The 25,368-nt window shown below is 40.1% G+C and overlaps 1 protein-coding gene and 1 long non-coding RNA gene across 3 annotated transcripts in view; one reads left to right on the top strand and one right to left on the bottom strand.

Annotated features, from left to right (window-relative positions):
• The window catches only part of GRM5 (glutamate metabotropic receptor 5), a gene marked incomplete at both ends in the record, with an annotated part of 544,042 nt that overhangs the window by 327,771 nt on the left and 190,903 nt on the right, over nucleotides 1-25,368 (top strand). The gene's annotated exons all lie outside the window — the stretch shown is intronic.
• The window catches only part of LOC309965420, a 252,681-nt gene that overhangs the window by 44,275 nt on the left and 183,038 nt on the right, over nucleotides 1-25,368 (bottom strand). Inside the window, exon 3 of the long non-coding RNA XR_014326387.1 lies at nucleotides 1,422-1,496. This is a non-coding gene — a long non-coding RNA (uncharacterized lncRNA). The remainder of the gene's footprint in view (nucleotides 1-1,421; nucleotides 1,497-25,368) is intronic.

A 25,368-nucleotide genomic window follows, 5' to 3' on the forward strand; every position in this document is an offset into this window, starting at 1 on the left:
GCAGCAGAATTGTTACCTGCTTTCTTTCGAACTTCGTCCTGCCAACGCCAGTGGCACAGTTGTTTCCTATTTGAGAGCAGATGCCATTTGTACAGTGCATGTTTGAAGAGAGAGATTTTCAGACACTCAGATACAACGGGGCATTCACACATTCAAAGCCCCTTTAAATTTCCCCCCAGGGCACATGGCGATGCTGCCAGGAGCACACACTTGCTTAGAAGTGGTCATGGAAATACAGCCTCTGTTGACTTAGGTTGGTTAGGCAAATAACCCAGCACATGCTGGTTTCTGCTCTGACCAGTCAGCATGACACTTAGGTAGCTTCCTTTCCAGAACACTTCCTTGGTAACCTCACCCCAGACAACTGGGTTTGAATTCCATTTCCAAGAACGCCCTTCCTCATTCTGGTCCTTACTGTCACTGCCTACTTTCTTTCATGCCAGCAGTCCAGGGGAATCTATCAATATTTGCAAACCCAAGCTTGTCAGACCCTGCTTAAAAGATTTCTTATTGCTCATCAGATAAAGTCCAGATCAATTAACCTGACTCTATATGACCTGATCTCCAACTAACCATTAACCTCATGATCAATTCCTTCTTCATTCTCCCCCATGCTACTGCTACACAGAACACTTCACAGGGCCCTGAACATGATTACTAATCTGATTGTGTCTTGCACATGCCACTCTCTTCCTTGCTTTCTCCTTCCTTAGTCCACTCACTTATCCCTCCACATAACTAAGCATCTTCTCCTTTGGGAAGCTTTCTCTGATGTCTAATCTCTCCTACCCTTCCCAGAGCAGCCTAGACTTATTTCCAAAACAGTATTTACCATGTTTATCATGTACAAGGTGCTATCAAATGTAAGTCACATTTCACAAAAATGTAAAAAAAAAATCATGGAAACTAGAATTGATAAAATATGGTACCATAATTTTCTGTTTACTTGCCTCTCCCATTAGACATTCTGAGGGCAACTATTCTATCATTCATTTGCATAAAGCAGCTCCTACCATTGTATCTGCTTCATATTGGGATCTTGGTAAATGTTTTCTGTTTTTTAATAAGCAAGTGAGATTTTATGCGTGGTTAACCAGGTGATGTCTTTAAAGTGTCCAGGTGTGATACACAGTAGAGCCAGGAAAGCCAGTCTTTATCACTCCTAAAAGAGCTAAAGTCACTTTTCCCATGAAACTCTTTAAATAACTTTAGAAAGAATAAGTCATTTACTCAGCCCTGAACATCCTCAGTGTACAAGGCTATGTGTGGGAGGATCTTTCACATACATTGTCTAATGTGATGGTCATTAATCCTTGTGGTGGAGGTGGTCTTACACATTTACAGATGAAGCTCAGAAAAGAAAAACAATTTGAAAGATCACATGTTAAATAGCAGAGACAGAGTTAAAATCCAATACTCACATCTCAAAGTCTTTAGTGTTTACACCATTTCTTTGCCTCCTTCCCCCATCCAACCTTTCCCAAAACGTGAGATGTCTACAAGAGATTGATACAAAGAAAAATCATTAAATAGGTCTGAATCTCATGTTATTCCCTTTCTCATTCAATCTTTTAGATCATATCAAGGAGATGCTCTCACTTTGCTCCACATGTGGGTAAGCAGTTGTGCCCGGTTTCGCTACTTCCTTTGCATTGATCCACCATAGCTTAATGCTCTTCGGCCTCCTCTTACCAACTCAGTAAAGGAGTACAGTTTCAAATATATATGGAGGTTGTTTGAAGGCACAAAGAATGTTCAAATCCCCTACTGACAAACGTTCTTCCTCTCCAAAGAATGCTGAAGACTTACACACAAAGAAGAAAAGTACCATGTTATATTAATTGGGTCATGGCCCATAGCATGACTGATGTACAGCTGGAGTTTGAGACCTAAATGTCCTCCTTATTCCTCAGCTTGAATCAAAACCTCATGACTGCATCACCAACCAGAGGCCCCACGCTATAGAAATGTGAAGTAATAGCCAGCATTCTCAGCCAGATGCAGAGGGAAATACATGGGTAGGTGTCCTATATGAGGGAAGCCGAGTAGTTGGGGGTGGGCAGGTTGGTTGGCTTAGCCAACTAGTACCCTCTAATATGATAGAGAAATGAACAGGGCCTCACACATGTGCATGGCCTTTATAGTCACAAGGACACTGCCCATTTATCTACATATACTTATATATAATCTACCAAATGGCAGGCACTGATCTAAGTGTTTTGAGATATTAACTTAACATAATAACTATACAAGGTAGGTACTACTAATATTTTATAGATGAGGAAACTCAGGCACATTAAATAATTTTCCCAAGATTACACAGCTAACAGCAGAACTAGGAGTCAACCCCAGACATTCAAGTACCAGTGACCATATTATGAATGACTAAGCTAGGACCAGTCAGATTATCCACTGGTGTTCCCCTCGAGGGACTCAGAAAAGAGGTACACAGAGAGATGCAGAATTATTCCTTGGATGTCATCTAGCAGGAATAAGAGAGAGAGAAGGTTCAACTTCATTAATCGTCAAACACTGCAATCTGTATGCCAAGTCAATCAGCAATTATCTTTACTGTAAGATCACCAATTTCATGAGCTTTCTCTTAACAACACCAATGATTTGTCACCACTAACTAAATAGCATGTCCTTTAATGAGACACCAATTCTATAAATGACTACTAAATTTTGATTTAAACTTAGCTATTAGAAAAAGTATAGGGACTTCCCTGGTAGTCCAGTGGTTAAGACTCCTGGCTTCCATTGCACGGGGAGTGGGTTCAATCCCTGTTTGGGGAAGATCCCGAATGCCTCACAGTGAGGCAAAAAAAAAGGTAGGTCAGAAAAAATATAGATGTAGAATTAAAAGCATTTGTACCTTCGAGAATTGGTACAACCTTTCTTGCAAAATAAAAGAATTTACTTGAAGGTAGATCAATTTCGGTATTCTGTCTGAGAGAATTTGACATTAAGACATGGGGGAAATCACCTTAGCAGTTTTAAAAATAAGGTAACTATACATCCAGGTTTATACCTACTAATCCCTGGACAGCTGTTAATAGTGCCCCGTTTCACCCTCAAAAATGTCCTGGGTTGGATGATAACTTATATGGCTACTCTACAAAAACACCCCCTGTCAGGACTTTAGTCTCAACTGTGGTGGATGATAGCAATACACAGATGGAAGACACCTCCCCTGCCCTCCAGGATTTCACAAATTGTATTTCACTCCACTTTGAGGGAGATACATAAAAATTACACTATAGTACAATAAATGCCAGGATAGAGATGTTGAGACCGGTGCCTGGAGAGCAGCAGAGAGGTACTAAGGCAGAGTGAAGTGTGAGGGCTTAGAGACTGTTTCTAAAAGAGAAAACACTTTAGCTGAATCTTAAAGGTTCAAAGATATTAATCAATATCTGATGATCTTGTGAAAGATGAACTTTCAAAACAGAACAACAAATGAACTTTGACAAGAAATGTGAGAGAGGTAATAACATAGTGGTCACGAAGTGCAGAATTTGGGCTCAAAGCGTCAGATTTTGAATCCCAAGTCCATGAAATTCAAGCTGTTTGACTTTAGGAGGTTACTGAACCTCTCTGAGTCTTGGTTTCTTCGTGGATAAAATGGAGAACAATGGTATCTAACTAACTCATACGGTTGTTGTGAGTCTTTAATCAATTAATGTATGTAAAAACCTTTAGTTTAGACATGTAGTAAGTGCTATAAAAGACTGGTTATTACTGGTTTAATACGACTGCAATATGTAGAGTGTATGCATGTGAATATAAGTTGGGAGACGAAGGCAGTTTCTTGTGTGACATACCCCAGGAGTTTGCACTTGATCCTGAGGAATACAGCAATTATTGAAGGGGAGTGACATACAGAGGAGTGATATGATCAGATTGGACTGTGAAAGATTAATCTTTCTTGGCAGTGTACAAAGGATGGATTGGAGCTGAGATTAGCAGGAGGCAGAGAGAAAAGTTACTGCAGTAGATGATGAGTGGCAGCAAGGAGGAGAAAAATACCCCTGCTCTCTTTAGGCAGCATCACCTAATTCCACATCAAAACCTTCACTACACTGGGGGCAAATCCTCACCACAAAAGCTGATTAACCAAATTAGGGGTGTGGAGATGAAATCTGAGCCTGCCACTCAGTAATACTTTTAGCATCTTTTTTTTATAAAGGTTACATTTAGGGGTGACTGAATGTTAAAACGATAAAGGACCAAAAGAAATCCTCCAGTCCAGTGGTTGTCTACACTGACTACCATTAAAATCCCCTGGGGAAATTTCACAAAATACCAATCCCCAGGTCCCACACTTGATCAATTAAGGAAGCATCCCTGGGAGTGGGGCTCAAGCTCTGATGTGTCTTCAGACCTTCCCAGGTGATTGTGATGGGCAGCCAGGAGAGACAACCACCATTGATCTCATCCAAACCCTACTCTGGACACATGTGGAAGGTGAGCCCCAGACTTCTTTTAGGATGTGGGTGGCAATCGTGTTATCTGTCTTACCTATAATATATAAATATAGTTTCTTAGGTATTTATAACAAGATTCGAGCCTCTTGGACATTGGATATGGAATCGTATTTTGTAATAAATGTATGCTGATGCTAGAAATTGGGAGAATAAATAAGGCCTGAAAAGAAAATGTGAAAATAAGAAAACAAAGAGAGGAAGAGATTTATGTAAACAAAAGGAAGTGAGACCACATATGCATTCCACTGACCTAGGGTATACAGGGTTTACTAAATTATGCATAATTGGTTTCTTCCTTCGGTAGGTTGAGAAAAAGTAATTAGGAGAGAATAGAAAAAGCAGAGATAAGAAGAAAAAAGTCCTACGAAAGCAAGGGGTTGTGTCTGTCTTGTTCACTTTTGCATCCCCAGCTTCAAGAGCAGCACTTTGCAAATACACTAGTTCCATGCCTTTGCTATGGACTAAATAAGGGCAAGAAAGGAAGGAATGGAAGAACAAAAGGGTCAGGCAGAGTCACGCATTCACTTTCTCTCGTAGGCCTATTAAATCTTTCCGAACAGCCTCAGGGATGAGAAAATAATTTTCAAAATGTTCAATTCCTCTTATACTCTGGGCTTCTCTTTCTACCAGAAGCAGCTTTCTTTGGGAGAGGAATATGTGATGGTCCCTGTCCTGGGTCTGATGCTCTATGTAGAGAAGACATTTATTGATGCTCTGTGTATAAAAGTGTAGGCTCGGTAGAGAATAAGTTCTGAATTTAAAATCAGGCCCCTTGCTTATCATGTGACCTGAGGCCAGGTCCTTAAGTGCTTTTACCAACAGTTTCCTTAAAATGGATATTTCTATGGGCTGAATGCTTGTGTGCCCTGCCCCCCCCCACACACACCCACAATCCAAATTCATATGTTGAGGTCCCGATATGGTAGTATTTGGAGGTGGGGCCTTTGGGAAGTACTTAAAATGAGATTATGTCATGAAGGTAGATTCCCCATCATGGGATTAGTGCCCTTCTAAAAGAGGGCACTTCTAAAAGAGTGCCCTTCCTCTCCCTCACCCCCATCTCCCTCCCCCCTCCCCCTCCCTCTTTCTGTGCACGCACTACGGAACAGCCATGTAAGGGCATAAGAAGACAGCCGTCTAGACACCAGGAAACAGCCCCTCACCAGATACAGAATCTGCTGGCGACTTGATCTTGGACTTCCCAGGCTCCAGGCCATGAGAAATAAATGTTTGTTGTTTAAGCCACTCAGTCCATGGTATTTTGGAGTAGCAGCCCAAAGGGGCTGACTGGTATACTCAGATTATTATAAAGGTTAATGAGGTGATGCGTAGGAAGTTATTAGGACCTTAGCCAGAACATAGTAAGAGTTCATAAATGTTAGATGTTGTATTATTGGGCTCTAATTGTTGTATTGTTATTTTAACGATAATTATTATTAATTATCATCCCATTTCTTACGGGAGAAAGCAAAGAACCAGGATGTGAGAAACTACAGCTATTACAAGGGGCTCATAGGGGTAGCTGCAACTTTACTGTCCTTTGCCCAGCCTTTTACTTTGGACTCAAAACTCCTAACTGGGCTTGGTTTGGCCTGCCTGTAGTCCCACTGTGACCACAGATTGGGGATCAGGCATTTTAAGGTAATACTAGGTGTTCCTGTCCCATTATTCAGGTGTCCAATCCTATACACAAGGTTTCTTGGAAAGAGATTGCAATTCTTATTCTTTAGAATATCATCCAAAAAGTGGGGAATATTAGGACGGAGAAGAGGCTTCTTTCTCTCTTTAAATATTTGCTTTAGGGATCTTGATTATTCCAAGTGAGGTAACAACACATGCCAGGGAATGGTTATCTGGTGGGACCCAGACCTTTCTCCTGGATATTGACATCTACTAATGATTTAGAGTTTATATACGGCAAGATTTGAGACTGAATTCTCCATTTTGAGTTGGCCATCTTGAGAAAATATTTGCTTACTAAATCAAATAGGATCTGCAATCCTCTCATTTAAAACATCCCTGCATGTTTTAGTTTGCTAGAGTGGTCATAACAAAATACCACAAACTGGGCCTTTAAACAACAGAAAGGATTGTTCTGGAGGCTGGAGTTCCAAGATGAAGATGCTACAGGGTTGGTTTCCTCTGAGGCCTCTCTCCTTGGCTGGCAGCTGGCCACCCTCTTGTTGCCTCTTCACATGGTCATCCCTCTGTGCATGCAAACCCCAGGTGTCTCTCTGTGTGTCCTAATCTCTTCTTCTTATAAGGCCATGACTCCAATTGGATTAAGCACCCCCCAGGACCTCATTTAACCTTAATTACCTCTTTAAAGACCTTATCTCCAAATATGTTTATATCCTTAGATACTGGCGGTTGAGACATCAACATATAAATTTGGAAGGGACATAATTCAGCCAATAACACCTTAGTAATGAGTCTTAATTCAATGAATCATATAGTTTTGACCCTAAGAAATGGTCCCAAAGCACCTTTTAAGTTACCCTCAAGTACACGTCACCTTCCCATAAAGTCAAGTAAACACAAAATACGTAAGATGAGCTGAATTTCCTTCGGGGATTGTAACACAATGTCATAGGCTGGGTCTCCAGGATACAGACACCAAAAATCTGAGGATTTTGTAGGAGCTTTACTGTAGGGTATTCTTGGTAACAACACCTGTGAAGGATGAGCAAAGGAGAACTGGACAGAAAGAGAAGCTAAACTGTGAGGCAGGTGGAACAGGACACTTTCTCTGATCCTTCAGTACTCTTGAGCTTGGTAACCTTTCCCCTTTTGAAGCAAGTTGTCTCCCTTTGTACCTCTGAATCGCATAACTGTGCCTATGGATGAGGTGTACCTTGGACAAAGCAGCTTCTCTGTATCCACCACAGTCTATTCCCTGTACCGTTTGGATCTAGTTGCTTCATATACTGAGTTGACCAGAAATAGCTGTGCCAAGATTTTGATTGGTCTACTGTCCTGGGGAAACAAACCAAAGGGAGGTTGGTGGAACAGATGATAGGCCCCACCTCTGATGCTGACCTTGAATCCTTAACTGACTCAATCTTCCTCAATCCTCTAGCCTTCTTCTACTACCCATTTTAGATTTCCCTCTCTTGGCCAGCACCCTTGGCTATGCTTGTCCTAATGGCTTACCTACTGATGGTGATCCAGAGCTTCATCCCTGAGGGATCTGAGCTCCGGAGCATCATGTCCTTCATAATCCATGCACTTGATAATTTTCTGTCAAGCTGGAACACGGAGGTACCAGAAGACACTCCAGTGATTCACCCAAGTGGCAGTCATACTGTTCCCTGTCATTATGGCCATTGTGTATTGGCAGCTCTTCCTCTTCTTGGTGATTGGGTCGATTATCCAGGCCAGGATGGTGGTTCCTTTCCTTGCTTGCGGATCTCTTCACCCAAGAAGCCTAAAGTGACTAAGTGGCAGCTAAAGCTAAACGTTTATTAGGATTACTTGCTTGTCCCCAGCTGGAAGCATCCCTCTTGGGGAGCCAGGACCTCTAGAGTCACAGAACCTAGATGTCTAGGGTGGCAAAATACAAATACCCCAAGCGAGACACTTGGAGTGATGGTAAGTGGTACCTCTCAGAGTTCCAATGCTTGGTTGATGAACCAATGTATTCTATCTACTAGAGACAGAGCACCACTTCATACATCAAAGATGTCCACTAAATCTTAGAGAATGATATCACATCCTTGCAGGACATTGTACCCAAGCTAATACCTCGGTTGTACCTTCAGGATGCTATCTCATTACTCTATAAGGTGGGCAGCTTCTGGGAGGTGCAGTACGTGATAGGACCAGTGAATCTAATGGATATTTGACCACTGCCATACCTCTTTGGCTGATCAGTGAATCCCTTGTTCTAGTGCAAAATTATGCAGGATCCCATGTTGGTGGATCAGACATTTTGTGAACTGTCACTTAGTGATGCTGGCTGAGGTCCTGTGGGCAGGAAAGGTAAATCCATAAATGGATTATGTGTTGATATCAGTGAAAATAAATCACTGCCCATTTCAAGATGGAAGACAGACAACATGCCGTCAAGTGGCTGGTGGGTGTCCTTGAGCAATATTGCCACACTGGGGACTTGAACATGGTCTCTGTTGCTTACAGGTTAAACCTTGGACACTGCCAGTAGCTAGATCAATCTTAGAGGATGAGAGCCCATGCTGTTAGACACATGCATAATCAGTAGGTACCCTTCTTTTGAGCCCCTTGTGCTCTGTCACAGAGAATGGCTGCTATCAAGTGGTTGTTTGGTGCCTCCTCTGTGGTGGATGCTCTCTGATTAACATGCAACACAAAGCTCTTCACACTCTGGCCACTCTCCTAGGTCCATACACATGTCTTTTACCCAGACCTCCTTGCTGCTGATTTCCTTTTTTTGTCCCTTGCAGGCCCCTGATTAACCAGACATTCAACACTGTCCAGTAATCCATATATATTCTACTTTATGCCACTTTTCACATATGTGAATATCCATCAAACTTCTGCCCATTGGGAGGATTTTCTCTCACCACTTTTTCAGGGCCACCCTAAGGAGGTCTGTGGCGTAGCAACAGCCCAGTTTTGCCTTGTACCCATACACCAGTTCATCCATTAAGCAAGCTTAGCTTTTTTCTCTTCAGTCATTGGGTCAAGAGAGACTCCCCATGCAGACATAGGTATTGGCTTTGGGAGAATTACTGATTTAATAGTAGTGGATGACATGGAATCTGGAGTATCTACTTATCTGGCACACGAGTGCTTGCTGGCCTTGCTCCTGCCTGATCCAAAATGTACCACTTTTTCATCTTACAGTGGATTGCTATTTCACCCCTCAGAGTTGTCCCCAATTTGAGTAACAGGGTCTGCCTTTGTACCTCCACATCTACCGGTCACTGGAAGCAGGGTGCTCCCATGGATGTTGAGTGCCTGGTGTGAGGCAGCTTCCTAGCTCCTTTAGTTGAGGTAACTGGTGGGAGAGGGGCTCAGTTGGGAGTCGTCAGCAGTCAACACTCCTGGCCGCTGAGAAAATGAATCCCTTGGTCCTGGAAAGCGATCTTCATGGCACCCCACCGCAACCACTGCACATATTTTAAAGGATAATACTGACAGAGATAAGGCCTAGAAAATGAGGGAAGTTTGGTAACTCTAAACCTTGCATGGGGTCTGATTCCACAATCAGTTTTTTATTTATATACTTGAAAAAAAGAAGCTTCAGTAAACAGTCAGATCCAGAGCTTCATTTTCTTTTTTCTTTTCTGCTTTTAAGCCTTTCATATTTATTTTCAGTGTGCTAATTCCAATTGTGTGCTCAATTTTCTACTTATTCTTGTTTTTTAAAATCTTTATGAGAGTATAATTGCTTTACAATGGTGTGTCAGTTTCTGCTTTATAACAGTGAATCAGTTATACATACACATATGTCCCTATATCTCTTCCCTCTTGCATCTCCCTCCCTCCCACCCTCCCTATCCCACCCCTCCAGGTGGTCACAAAGCACCGAGCTGATCTCCCTGTGCTATGCGGCTGCTTCCCACTAGCTATCTATTTTACATTTGGTAGTGTATATAATTCCATGCTACTCTCTCACTTTGTCACACCTTACCCTTCCCCCTCCCCATGTCCTCAAGTCCATTCTCTAGTAGGTCTGCATTTTTTTCACACACACACACACACACACACACTGTATTTTATTTTTATAAGAGATAAATAAACTGACACCAAGCATTGTAAATGCATGACGACAAGAAAAGCAACAATGATTGCAATTACCAAACATGAAACACTCTCAAACTATGTCATAATATTGACATTCAGTCCAGTAATCCTCCACAGTAAAGCTCCTTTATTTTGCAGTGAAAATTGATTTGTATATTTTTTGCCTCTGAGTCCTTGTGGGATTTTTTTTTTTATTCAAACAGAAAGTCACAAACATTATAATCATCCTCATCAGTTCACTCAGTCCCATGTAATTAATTTTTTTTTCATCTTGATCTTTTGTTAGCACTTTTATGAAATCATCAGTTTTCCATTAGAGTTCTGAAAATGCTTATTCATTCAGTTCAGCAGTATAGTCAGTTACTAGAAACTTGTACTTGTCAGTCTTTTCCATGAATTCCTTGAAGATGAAACGCTTTTATAGGAACATTTTTGCAAAAGCATCAGAGTACACCCGGTACTGTCTATAAATGACAAAAGACTTAAAAATGACCACGGTTAAAGATTTGATGAAAGTTCATAATAATGCAATTCACAAGGAAATTTAGTTATTTTTGAGATATACATTATAAGTAATAACTAGAATCATGACTTATAACATTATACCAGAATATATAAGATTTCTAGAAATTTCATGTAATGTCTGAAACATTTATATTAACATATTTCCATACAAATAACCCAAAGAAAGTTTAGTATTAGTTATTTTTTTTGTTGGTTGGTTGGTTTTTTTATACTGCAGGTTCTTATTAGTCATCAATTTTATACACATCAGTGTATACATGTCAATCCCAATCGCCCAATTGAGCACACCACCATACCCATCCCACCGCAGTTTTCCCCATTTGGTGTCCATACATTTCTTCTCTACATCTGTGTCTCAACTCCTGACCTGCGAACCGGTTCATCTATACCATTTTTCTAGGTTCCACATACATGCGTTAATATACGATATTTGTTTTTCTCTTTCTGACTTACTTCACTCTGTATGACAGTCTCTAGATACATCCACATCTCAACAAGTGACACAATTTCATTCTTTTTTATGGCTGAGTAATATTCCATTGTATATATGTACCACATCTGCTTTATCCATTCGTATGTCAATGGGCATTTAGGTTACTTCACCTGACCTGGCTATTGTAAATAGTGCTGCAATGAACATTGGGGCGCATGTGTCTTTTTGAATTATGGTTTTCTCTGGGTATATGCCCAGTAGTGGGATAGCTGGGTCATATGGTAATTCTATTTTTAGTTTTTTAAGGAACCTCCATACTGTTCTCCATAGTGGCTGTATCAATTTACATTCCCACCAACAGTGCAAGAGGGTTCCCTTTTCTCCACACCCTCTCCAGCATTTGTTGTTTGTAGGTTTTCTGATGATGCCCATTCTAACTGGTGTGAGGTGATCCCTCATTGTAGTTTTGATTTGCAGTTCTCTAATAATTAGTGATGTTGAGCAGCTTTTCATGTGCTACTTGGCCATCTGTATGTCTTCTTTGGAGAAATGTCTATTTAGATCTTCTTCCCATTTTTAGATTGGGTTGTTTGTTTCTTTACCATTCAGCTGCATGAGCTGTTTATATATTTTGGACATTAATCCTTTGTCCATTGATTCATTTGCAAATATTTTCTCCCATTCTAAGGGTTGCCTTTTCGTCTTGTTTATGGTTTCCTTTGCTGTGCAAAAGCTTTGAAGTTTCATTAGGTCCCATTTGCTTATTTTTTTTTTTCATTTCCATGACTCTAGGAGGTGGATCAAAAAAGATCTTGCTGTGATTTACATCAAAGAGTGTTCTTCCTATGTTTTCCTCTAAGAGTGTCCAGTCTTACATTTAGGTCTCTAATCCATTTTGAGTTTATTTTTGTGTATGCTGTTAGGGAGTGTTCTAATTTCATTCTTTTACATGTAGCTGTCCAGTTTTCCCAGCACCACTTATTGAAGAGACTGTCTTTTCTCCATTGTATATCTTTGCCTCCTCTGTCATAGATTAGTTGACCATAGGTGCGTGGGTTTATCTCTGGGTTTTCTATCTTGTTCCATTGATCTGTTTCTGTTTTTGTGCCAGGACCATATTGTCTTGATTACTGTACCTTTGTAGTAGAGTCTGAAGTCAGGGAGCCTGATTCCTCTAGCTCCGTTTTTTTCCCTCAAGACTGCTTTGGCTATTCGGGGTTTTTGTGTCTCCATACAAATGTTAAGATGATTTGTTCTAGTTCCGTAAAAACTGCCATTGGTAATTTGATAGGGATTGCATTGGATCTGTAGATTGCTTTGGGTAGTATAGACATTTTCACCATATTGATTCTTCCAATCCAAGAACATGGTATATCTCTCCATCTATTTGTATCATCTTTAATTTCTTTCATCAGTGTCTTAGAGTTTTCTGCATACAGCTCTTTTGTCTCCCTAGGTACGTTTATTCCTAGGTGTTTTATTCTTTTTGTTGCAGTGGTAAATGGGGGTGTTTCCATAATTTCTGTTTCAGATTTTTCATCATTAGTGTATAGGAAGGCAAGAGATTTCTGTGCATTAATTTTGTATCCTGAAACTTTACCAATTCATTGATTAGCTCTAGTAGTTTTCTGGTGGCATTTTTAGGGTTCTCTATGTATAGTATTGTGTCATCTGCAAACAGTGACAGTTTTACTTCTTTTCCAATTTGTATTCCTTTTATTTCTTTTTCTTCTCTGATTGCCGTGGCTAGGAGTCTACTAGGTCTTCCAAAACTATGTTGAATAATAGTGGTGAGAGTGGACATCCTTGTCTCATTCCTGATCTTAGAGGAAATCCTTTCAGTTTTCCACCATTGAGAATGATGTTTGCTGTGGGTTTGTCATATATGGCCTTTATTATGTTGAGGTAGGTTCCCTCTATGCCCACTTTCTGGAGCGTTTTTATCATAAATGGGTGCTGCATTTTGTCAAAAGCTTTTCCTGTATCTATTGAGATGATTATATGACTTTTATTCTTCAATTTGTTAATAAGATGTATCACATTGATTGTTTTGGGTATATTGAAGGATCCTTGATTCCCTCGGATAAATCCCACTTGATCATGGTGTATGATCCTTTTAATGTGTTGTTGGATTCTATTTGCTAGTATTTTGTTGAGGATTTCTGCATCTATATTCATCAGTGATATTGGTCTGTAATTTTCTTTTTTTGTAGTATCTTTGTCCGGTTTTGGTATCAGGGTGATGGTGGCCTCATAGAATAAGTTTGGGAGTGTTCCTTCCTCTGCAATTTTTTGGAAGAGTTTGAAAAGGATGGGTGTTAGCTCTTCTCTAAATGTTTGATAGAATTCACCTGTGAAGCCATCTGGTCCTGGACTTTTGTTTGTTGGAAGATTTTTAATCACATTTTCAATTTCATTACTTGTGTTTGCTCTGTTCATATTTTGTGTTTCTTCCTGGTTCCGTCTTGGAAGGTTATACCTTTCTAAGAATTTGTCCATTTCTTGCAGGTTGTCCATTTTATCAGAATAGAATTGCCTGTAGTAGTGTCTTATGATGCTTTGTATTTCTACGGTGTCTGTTGTAACTTCTTTTTCATTTCTACTTTTATTGGTTTGAGTCCTCTCTCTCTTTTTCTCAATGAGTCTGACTAATGGTTTATCAATTTTGTTTATCTTCTCAAAAAACCAGCTTTTAATTTTATTGATCTTTGCTATTGTTTTTTTTTTGTTGTTTCTATTTCATTTACTTCGGCTCTGATCTTTATGATTTCTTTCCTTCTGCTAACTCTGGGTTTTCTTTGTTCTTCTTTCTCTAGTTCCTTTAGGTATAAGGTTAGATTGTTTACTTCAGATTTTTCCTGTTTCTTGAGGTAGGCTTGTATAGCTATAAACTTCCCTCTTAGAACTGTTTTTGCTGCATTCCATAGGTTTTGGATCGTTGTGTTTTCATTGTCATTTGTCTCTAGGTATTTTTTGATTTCCACTTTGATTTCTTCAGTGATCTCTTCGTTATTTAGTAATGTATTGTTTAGCCTCCATGTGTTTGTGTTTTTTACATTTTTTCCCTGTAATTGATTTCTAATCTCATAGTGTTGTGATCAGAAAAGATGCTTGATATTATTTCAGTTTTCTTAAATTTATTGAGGCTTCATTTGTGACCCAAGATGTGATCTATCCTGGAGAATGTTCCATGTGCACTTGAGAACAAAGTGTAGTCTGCTGTTTTTGGATGGACTGTCCTATAAATATAAATTAAATCTATCTGGTCTGTTGTGTCATTTAAAGCTTCTGTTTCCTTATTTATTTTCATTTTGGATGAACTGTCCATTGGTGTAAGTGAGGTGTTAAAGTCCCCCACTATTATTGTGTTACTGTCGATTTCATCTTTTATAGCTATTAGCAGTTGCCTTGTGTATTGAGGTGCTCCTATGTTGGGTGCATATATATTTATAGTTGTTATATCCTCTTCTTGGATTGATCCCTTGATCATTATGTAGTGTCCTTCCTTGTCTCATGTAACATTCTTTATTTTAAAACCTATTTTATCTGATATGAGTATTGCTACTCCAGCTTTCTTTTGATTTCCATTTGCATGGAATATCTTTTTCCATCCCCTCACTTTCAGTCTGTATGTGTCCCTAGGTCTGAAGTGGGTCTCTTGTAGACAGCATATATGGGTCTTGTTTTTGTATCCATTCAGCAAGCCTGTGTCTTTTGGTTGGAGCATTTAATCCATTCACGTTTAAGGTAATTATCGATATGTATGTTCCTATGACCATTTTCTTCTTTTGGGTTTGCTTTTGTAGGTCCTTTTCTTCTCTTGTGTTTCCCACTTAGAGAAGTTTCTTTAGCATTTCTTGTAGATGCGGTTTGGTGGTGCTGAATTCTCTTAGCTTTTGCTTGTCTGTAAAGCTTTTGATTTCTCCATTGAATCTGAATGAGATCCTTGATGGGTAGAGTAATCTTGTTTCTAGGTTCTTCCCTTTCACCACTTTAAGTATATCATGCCACTCCCTTCTGGCTTGTAGTGTTACTGCTGAGAAATTAGCTGTTAACATTATGGGAGTTCCCTTGTATGTTGTTGTTTCTCCCTTGCTGCTTTCAATAATTTTTCTTTGTCTTTAATTTTTGCCAATTTGATTACTATGTGTCTAGGTGTGTTTCTCCTTGGGTTTATCCTGTATGGGACTCTCTGTGCTTGCTGGACTTGGGTGGCTATTTCCTTTCACATGTTAGGGAAGTTTTCGACTATAATCTCTTCAAATATTTTCTCTGGTCCTTTCTCTCTCTCTTCTCCTTCTGGGACCCCTAAAATGCGAATGTTGTTGCGTTTAATGTTGTCCCAGTGGTCTCTTAGGCTGTCTTCATTTCTTTTCATTCTTTTTTCTTTAGTCTGTTCCACAGCAGTGAATTCCACTTCCAGGTCACATATCCTTTCTTCTGCCTCAGTTAGTCTACTAGTGATTCCTTCTAGTGTAGTTTTTATTTCAGTTATTGTATTGTTCATCTCTGTTTGTTTGTTTTTTAATTCTTCTAGGTCTTTGTTAAGCATTTCTTGCATCTCTGCCTCCAGTCTTTTTCCGAGGTCCTGGATCATCTTCACTATCATTATTCTGAATTCTTTTTCTGGAAGGTTGCCTATCTCCACTTCATTTAGTTGTTTTTCTGGGGTTTTATCTTGTTCCTTCATCTGGTACGTAGCCCTCTGCCTTTTCGTATTGTCTATCTTTCTGTGAATGTGATTTTTGTTCCACAGGATTGTAGTTCTTCTTGCTTCTGCTGTCTGCCCTCTGGTGGATGAGGCTATCTAAGAGGCTTGATGGAAGGGACTGGTGGTGGGTAGAGCTGCCTGTTGCTCTGGTGGGCAGAGCTCAGTAAAACGTTAATCCACTTGACTGTTGATGGGTGGGGCTGTGTTCCCTCCCTGTTGGTTGTTTGGGTGAGGCAACCTGACACTGGAGCCTACCTGGGCTCTTTGGTGGGGCTAATGACAGACTCTGGGAGGGCTCATGCCAAGGAGTACTTCCCAGAACTGCTGCTGCCAGTGTCCTTGTCCCCATGGTGAGCCACAGTCCCGCCCCCTGCCTCTGCAGGAGACCCTCCGACACTAGCAGGTAGGTCTGGTTCAGTCTCCCCTGGGGTCACTGCTCCTTCCCTGGGTCCCAGTGCGCACACTACTCTTTGTGTGCCCTCCAAGAGTGGAGTCTCTGTTTCCCCCAGTCCTGGTGAAGTCCTGCAATCACTTCCCACTAGGCCTCAAAATCTGATTCTCTAGGAATTCCTCCTCCCGTAGCCGGACCCCCAGGTTGGGAAGCCTGACGTGGGGCTCAGAACCTTCACTCCAGTGGGTGGACTTCTGTGGTATAAGTGTTCTCCTGTGAGTCACCCACCCATCAGTTATGGGATTTAATTTTGCTGTGATTGCATCCCTCCTACCGTCTCATTGTGGCTTCTCCTTTGTCTTTGGATGTGGGGTATCTTTTCTGGTGAGTTCCAGTGTCTTCCTGTTGATGACTGTCCAGCAGCTAGTTGTGATTCTGGTGTTCTCGCAAGAAGGAGAGAGAGCATGCCCTTCTACTCCGCCATCTTGCTTCAGGTCTGCATCTTTATTCCCATCTTGCCACTAGGTTCTTCTGAACATTTTTTTTTTCTTATATATTTGTTTTAGATTCCACATATATGTGTTAGCATACGGTATTTGTTTTCCTCTTTCTGACTTACTTGACTCTGTATGACAGTCTCTAGGTCCACCCACCTCACTACAAATAACTCAGTTTTGTTCCTTTTTATGGCTAATATTCCATTGTACACATGTGCCACATCTTCTTTATCCATTCATCTGTTGATGGACACTTAGGTTGCTTCCATGTCCTGGCTATTGTAAATAGAGCTGCAGTGAACATTTTGGTACATGACTCTTTTTGAATTATGGTTTTCTCAGGGTATATGTGGGCCCAGCAGTGGGATTGCTGGGTGGTATGGTAGTTCTATTTTTAGTTTTTAAGGAACCTGCATACTGTTCACCCTAGTGGCTGTATCAATTTACATTCCCACCAACAGTGCAAGAGGGTTCCCTTTTCTCCACACTCTCTCTAACATTTACTGTTTGTAGGTTTTTTTTTCTAACATCTTTATTGGGGTATAATTGCTTTACAATGCTGTGTTAGTTTCTGCTTTATAACAAAGTGAATCAGTTATACATATACATATGTTCCCATATCTCTGGCATCTCCCTCCTTCCCACCCGCCCTATCCCACCCCCCCAGGGCGGTCACAAAGCACTGTGCTGATCTCCCTGTGCTATGCGGCTGCTTCCCACTAGCTGTCTACCTTACGTTTGGTAGTGTATATATGTCCATGCCTCTCTCGCGCTTTGTCACAGCTCACCTTCCCCCTCCCCATATCCTCAAGTCCGTTCTCCAGTAGGTCTGTGTCTTTATTCCTGTCTTACCCCTATGTTCTTCATGACATTTTTTTCTTAAATTCCATATATATGTGTTAGCATATGGTATTTGTCTTTCTCTTTCTGACTTATTTCACTCTGTATGACAGACTCTAAGTCTATGCACCTCATTAAAAATAGCTCAGTTTCGTTTCTTTTTATGGCTGAGTAATATTGCATTGTATATATGTGCCACATCTTCTTTATCCATTCATCTGATGATGGGCACTTAGGTTGTTTCCATCTTTGGGCTATTGTAAATAGAGCTGCAATGAACATTTTGGTACATGACTCTTTTTGAATTATGGTTTTCTCAGGGTATATGCCCAGTAGTGGGATTGCTGGGTCATATGGTAGTTCTATTTGTAGTTTTTTAAGGAACCTCCATACTGTTCTCCATAGTGGCTGTACCAATTCACATTTCCACCAGCAGTGCAGGAGTCTTCTCTTTTCTCCACACCCTCTCCAGCATTTATTGTTTCTAGATTTTTTGATGATGGCCATTTTGACTGGTGTGAGATGATATCTCATTGTAGTTTTGATTTGCATTTCCCTAATGATTGATTAATGATGTTGAGCATTCTTTCATGTGTTTGTTGGCAGTCTGTATATCTTCTTTGGAGAAATGTTTATTTAGGTCTTCTGCCTATTTTGGGATTGGGTTGTTTGTTTTTTTGTTATTGAGCTGCATGAGCTGCTTGTAAATTTTGGAAATTAATCCTTTGTCAGTTGCTTCATTTGCAAATATTTTCTCCCATTCTGAGGGTGGTCTTTTGGTCTTGTTTATGGTTTCCTTTGCTGTGCAAAAGCTTTTAAGTTTCATTAGGTCCCACTTGTTTATTTTTGTTTTTATTTCCATTTCTCTAGGAGGTGGATCAAAAAGGATCTTGCTGTGATTTATGTCATAGAGTGTTCTGCTTATGTTTTCCTCTAAGAGTTTGATAGTTTCTGGCCTTACATTTAGGTCTTTAATCCATTTTGAGCTTATTTTTGTGTATGGTGTTAGGGAGTGATGTAATCTCATACCTTTAAATGTACCTGTCCAGTTTTCCCAGCACCACTTATTGAAGAGGCTGTCCTTTCTCCGCCGTACATTCCTGCCTCCTTTATCAAAGATAAGGTGACCATATGTGCGTGGGTCTATCTCTGGGCTTTCTATCCTGTTCTATTGATCTATCTTTCTGTTTTTGTGCCAGTACTATACTGTCTTGATTACTGTAGCTTTGTAGTATAGTCTGAAGTCAGGGAGCCTGATTCCTCCAGCTCCGTTTTTCGTTCTCAAGATTGCTTTGGCTATTCGGGGTCTTTTGTGTTTCCGTACAAATTGTGAAATTTTTTGTTCTATTTTCTGTGAAAAATTCCAGTGGCAGTTTGATAGGGATTGCATTGGATCTGTAGATTATTTTGGGTAGTAGAGTCATTTTCACAATGTTGATTCTTCCAGTCCAAGAACAAGGTATATCTCTCCATCTATTTGTATCATCTTTAATTTCATTCATCAGTGTCTTATAATTTTTTGCATACAGGTCTTTTGTCTCCTTACGTAGGTCTATTCCTAGATATTTTATTCTTTTTGTTGCAGTGGTAAATGGCAGTGTTTTCTTAATTTCACTTTTAGATTTTTTATCATTAGTGCATAGGAATGCAAGAGATTTCTGTGCATTAATTTTGTATCCTGCTATTTTACCAAATTCATTGATTAGCTCTAGTAGTTTTCTGGTAGCATCTTTAGGATTCTCTATGTATAGTATCATGTCATCTGCAAACAGTGACAGCTTTACTTCTCTTCCGATTTGGATTCCTTTTATTTCCTTTTCTTCTCTGATTGCTGTGGCTAGAACTTCCAAAACTATATTGAAGAAGAGTGGTGAGAGTGGGCAACCTTCTCTTGTTCCTGATCTTAGTGGAAATGCTTTGAGTTTTTCATCGAGGATGATGTTGGCTGTGGTTTGTCAAATATGGCCTTTATTATGTTGAGGAGAGTTCCCTCTATGCCTACTTTCTGCAGGGTTTTTAACATAAATGGGAGTTGAATGTTGTCAAAAGCTTTCTCTGCATCTATTGAGATGATCATATGGTTTTTCTCCTTCAGTTTGTTAATATGGTGTATCATGTTGATTGATTTGCATATATTGAAGAATCCTTGCATTCCTGGAATAAACCCCACTTGATTATGGTGTATGATCCTTTTAATGTGCTGTTGGATTCTGTTTACTAGTATTTTGTGGAGGATTTTTGCATCTATGTTCATCAGTGATATTGGCCTGTAGTTTTCTTTCTTTGTAATATCCTTGTCTGGTTTTGGTATCAGGGTGATGGTGGCCTCGTAGAATGAGTTTGGGAGTGTTCCTCCCTCTGCTATATTTTGGAAGAGTTTGAGAAGGATAGGTGTTAGCTCTTCTCTAAATGTTTGATAGAATTTGCCTGAGAAGCCATCTGGTCCTTGGCTTTTGTTTGTTGGAAGATTTTTAATCACAGTTTCAATTTCAGTGCTTGTGATTGGTCTGTTCATATTTTCTATTTCTTCCTGATTCAGTCTTGGCAGGCTGTGCATTTCTAAGAATTTGTCCATTTCTTCCAGGTTGTCCATTTTATTGGCATAGAGTTGCTTGTAGTAATCTCTCATGATCTTTTGTATTTCTGCAGTGTCAGTTGTTACTTCTCCTTTTTCATTTCTAATTCTATTGATTTGAGTCTTCTCCCTTTTTTTCTTGATGAGTCTGGCTAATGGTTTATCTATTTTGCTTATCTTCTCAAAGAGCCAGCTTTTAGTTTTATTGATCTTTGCTATTGTTTCTTTCATTTCTTTTTCATTTGTTTCTGATCTGATTTTTATATTTTCTTTCCTTCTGCTAACTTTGAGGTTTTTTTGCTCTTCTTTCTCTAATTGCTTTAGGTGCAAGGTTAGGTTGTTTTTTCGAGATGTTTCCTGTTTCTTAAGGTGGGCTTGTATTGCTATAAACTTACCTCCTAGAACTGCTTTTGCTGCATTCCGGAGGTTCTGGGTCATCGTGTTTTCATTGTCATTTGTTTCTAGGTATTTTTTGATTTCCTCTTTGATTTCTTCAGTGATCTCTTCGTTATTAAGTAGTGTATTGTTTAGCTTCCATGTGTTTGTATTTTTTACAGATCTTTTCCTGTAATTGATATCTAATCTTATGGCGTTGTGGTCGGAAAAGTTACTTGATACAATTTCAATTTTCTTAAATTTACCAAGGCCTGATTTGTGACCCAAGATATGATCTGTCCTGGAGAATGTTCCATGAGCACTTGAGAAAAATGTGTATTCTGTTGTTTTTGGATGGAGTGTCCTATAAATATCAATTAAGTCCATCTTGTTTAATGTATCATTTAAAGCTTGTGTTTCCTTATTTATTTTCATTTTGGATGCTCTGTTCATTGGTGAAAGTGGGGTGTTAAAGTCCCCTACTATGAATATGTTACTGTCGATTTCCCCTTTTATGGCTGTTAGTATTTGCCTTATGTATTGATGTGCTCCTATGTTGGGTGCATAAATATTTACAATTGTTATATCTTCTTCTTGGATCCATCCCTTGATCATTATGTAGTGTCCTTCTTTGTCTCTTCTAATAGTCTTTATTTTAAAGTCTATTTTGTCTGATATGAGAATTGCTACTCCAGCTTTCTTTTGGTTTCCATTTGCATGGAATATCTTTTGCCATCCCCTTACTTTCAGTATGTATGTGTCCCTAGGTCTGAAGTGGGTCTCTTGTAGACAGCATATATATGGGTTTTGATTTCGTATCCATTTAGCCAATGTGTGTCTTTTGGTGGGAGCATTTAGTCCATTTACATTTAAGGTAATTATCGATATGTATGTTCCTATTCCCATTTTCTAAATTGTTTTGGGTTCGTTATTGTAGGTCTTTTCCTTCTCTTGTGTTTTTTGCCTAGAGAAGTTCCTTTAGCATTTGTTGTAAAGCTGGTTTGGTGGTGCTGAACTCTCTCAGCTTTTGCTTGTCTGTAAAGGTTTTAATTTCTCCATCAAATCTGAATGAGATCCTTGCTAGGTAGAATAATCTTGGTTGCAGGTTTCTCTCCTTCATCACTTTCAGTATGTCCTGCCACTCCCTTCTGGCTTGCAGAGTTTCTGCTGAAAGATCAGCTGTTAACCTTATGGGGATTCCCATTTGTGTTATTTGTTGTTTTTCCCTTGCTGCTTTTAATATGTTTTCTTTGTATTTAATTTTTGACAGTTTGAATAATATGTGTCTTGGTGTATTTCTCCTTGGATTTATCCTGTATGGGACTCTCTGTGCTTCCTGGACTTGATTAACTATTTCCTTTCCCATATTAGGGATGTTTTCAACTATAATCTCTTCAAATATTTTCTCAGTCCCCTTCTTTTTCTCTTCTTCTTTTGGAACCCCTGTAATTCGAATGTTGGTGTGTTTAATGTTGTCCCAGAGGTCTCTGAGACTGTCCTCAGTTCTTTTTATTCTGTTTTCTTTATTCTGCTCTGCAGTAGTTATTTCCACTATTTTATCTTTCAGATCACTTATCCGTTCTACTGCCTCAGTTATTCTGCTATTGATCCCATCTAGAGTATTTTTCATTTCATTTATTGTGTTGTTCATCATTGTTTGTTTCATCTTTAGTTCTTCTAGGTCCTTGTTAAATGTTTCTTGCGTTTTGTCTATTCTATTTCCAAGATCTATCATTATTCTGAATTCTTTTTCAGGTAGACTGCCTATTTCCTCTTCATTTGTTAGGTCTGGTGCGTTTTTATCTTGCTCCTTCATCTGCTGTGTGTTTTTCTGTCTTCTTATTTTGCTTATCTTACTGTGTTTGGGGTCTCCTTTTTGCAGGCTGCAGGTTCGTAGTTCCCATTGTTTTTGATGTCTGTCCCCAGTGGCTAAGGTTGGTTCAGTGGGTGTGTAGGCTTCCTGGTGGAGGGGACTAGTGCCTGTGTTCTGGTGGATGAGGCTGGATCTTGTCTCTCGGGTGGGCCGGTCCACGTCTGGTGTTGTGTCTTGGGGTGTCTGTGGACTTATTATGATTTTAGGCAGCCTCTCTGCTAATGGGTGGGGTTGTATTCCTGTTTTGCTAGTTGTTTGGCATAGGATGTCCAGCACTGTAGCTTGCTGGTCATTGAGTGAAGCTGGGTGCTGGTGTTGAGATGGAGATCTCTGGGAGATTTTTGCCATTTGATATTATGTGGAGCTGGGAGGTCTCATGTTGACCAGTGTTCTGAAGTTGGCTCTCCCACCTCAGAGGCACAGTACTGACTCCTGGCTGCAGCACCAAGAGCCTTTCATCCACACGGCTCAGAATAAAAGGGAGAAAAAGTAGAGGGAAAGAATTAGTAGAAGTAGGAAGAAAGAAAGAAAGAAAGCCAGAAAGAAAGAAAGGAGGGAAGGAAGGAAGGAAGGTAGGAAGGAAGGAAGGAGGGAGGGAGGGAAGGAAGGAAGAAAGAAAGAAAGAAAGAAAGGAGGGAGAGAGGGAGGGAGGGACAGTGGGAAGAAGGAAGGAAGGAAGGACGGAAGGAAGGAAAAAAGAAATAAGATAAAGTAAAATAAAATAAAGTAAAATGTAATAAAGTTACTAATTTAAAAAATAATTATTAAGAAACAAAAGTTTAAAAAATGGACGGATAGAACCTTAGGAAAAATGGTGGAAGCAAAGCATACAGACAAAATCTCACACAGAAGCATGCCCACACACACTCACAAAAAGAGGAAAAGGGGAAAAAATCATAAATCTTGCTCTCAAAGTCCACCTCCTCAATTTGGGATGATTCATTGTCTAAAGGAGGGAAGGAAGGAAAGAAAGAAAGAAGGAAAGAAAGAAGATAAAGTAAAATAAAATAAAGTTATTAAAATTAATTATTAAGAAAAAAATTAAAGAAAAAAACAAAAACGGACAGACAGAACCCTAGGACAAATGGTGGAAGCAAAGCTATACAGACAAAATCTCACACAGAAGCATACACATACACACTCACAAAAAGAGGAAACGGGGAAAAAAATCATAAATCTTGCTCTCAAAGTCCACCTCCTCAACTTGGGATGATGCGTTGTCTATACTTGTATTCCACCGATGCAGGGTACATCAAGTTGATTGTGGAGCTTTAATCCGCTGCTTCTGAGGCTGCTGGGAGACATCTCCCTTTCTCTTCTTTGTTCTCACAGCTCCTGGGGTTCAGCTTTGGATTTGGCCTCGCCTCTGTGTGTAGGTCACCTGAGGGCGCCCGTTCTTCGCTCAGACAGGACGTGGTTAAAGGAGCCGGTGATTCGGGGGCTCTGGCTCACTCAGGCCAGGGGGAGGGAGGGGTGCGGAATGCGGGGCGAGCCTGCGGCGGCAGAGGCCAGCATGACGTTGCACCAGCCTGAGGCTCGCCGTGCGTTCTCCCAGGGAAGTTGTCCCTGGATCCCGGGAACCTGGCAGTGGCGGGCTGCACAGGCTCCCCGGAAGGGGGTGTGTGGATAGTGACCTGTGCTCGCACACAGGCCCCTTGGTGGCGGCGGCAGCAGCCGTAGCGTTGCCCACCTGTCTCTGGGGTCTGCGGTTTTAGCCGTGGCTCGCGCCCATCTCTGTAGATTTTTTGATGATGGCCATTCTGACCGGTGTGAGATGATATGTCATTGTAGTTTTTGGGGTTTTCTTCTTTTTTTTTTTTTTTGCGGTACGCGGGCCTCTCCCTGTTGTGGCCTCTCCCGTTGCAGAGCACAGGCTCTGGACGCCCAGGCTCAGTGGCCATGGTTCACGGGCCCAGCCACTCCATGGCATGTGCGATCTTCCCAGACAGGGGCACGAATCCGTATCCCCTGCATCAGCCACTGATCAGCCACTCTCAACCACTGCGCCACCAGGGAAGCTCTCGTTGTAGTTTTGATTTGCATTTCTCTAAAGATTAATGATGTTGAGCACTCTTTAATGCGTTTGTTGGCAATCTGTATATCTTCTTTGGAGAAATGTCTATTTAGGTCTTCTGTCCATTTTTGGATTGGGTTGTTTGCTTTTTTGATATTGAGCTGCATGAGTTGCTTGCAAGTTTTGGAGATTAAGCCTCTGTCAGTTGCTTCATTTGCAAATATTTTCTCCCATTCTGAGGGTTATCTTTTCGTCTTGTTTATGGTTTCCTTTGCTGTGCAAAAGCTTTTAAGTCTCATTACGTCTCAGTTGTTTATTTTTGTTTTTATTTCCATTTCTCTAGGAGGTGGGTCAAAAAGGATCTTGCTGTGATTTATGTCATAGAGTGTTCTGCCTATGTTTTCCTCTAAGAGTTTGATGGTGTCTGGCCTTACCTTTAAGTCTTTAATCCATTTTGAGTTTATTTTTGTGTATGGTGTTAGGGAGTGTTCTAAGTTCATTCTTTTACATGTAGATGCTACCAGAAAACTACTAGAGCTAATCAATGAATTTGGTAAAGTAGCAGGATACAAAATTATTGCACAGAAATCTCTTGCATTCGTAAAATGAAATTAAGAAAACACTCCCATTTACCATTGCAACAAAAAGGATAAAATATCTATGGATAAACCTACCTAAGGAGACAAAAGACCTGTATGCAGAAAATTATGACACTGATGAAAGAAATTAAAGATGATACAAATAGATGGAGAGAGATACCACGTTCTTGGATTGGAATAATCAACACTGTGAAAATGACTCTACTACCCAAAGCAATCTACAGATTCAATGCAATCCCTATCAAACGACCACTGGCATTTTTCACAGAACTAGAGCAAAAAATTTCACAATTTGTATGGAAACACAAAAGATCCCGAATA

This window comes from Leucopleurus acutus (genome assembly GCF_964270905.1).
Source record: "Leucopleurus acutus genome assembly, chromosome: 8".
Classification (NCBI taxonomy): domain Eukaryota; kingdom Metazoa; phylum Chordata; class Mammalia; order Artiodactyla; family Delphinidae; genus Leucopleurus; species Leucopleurus acutus.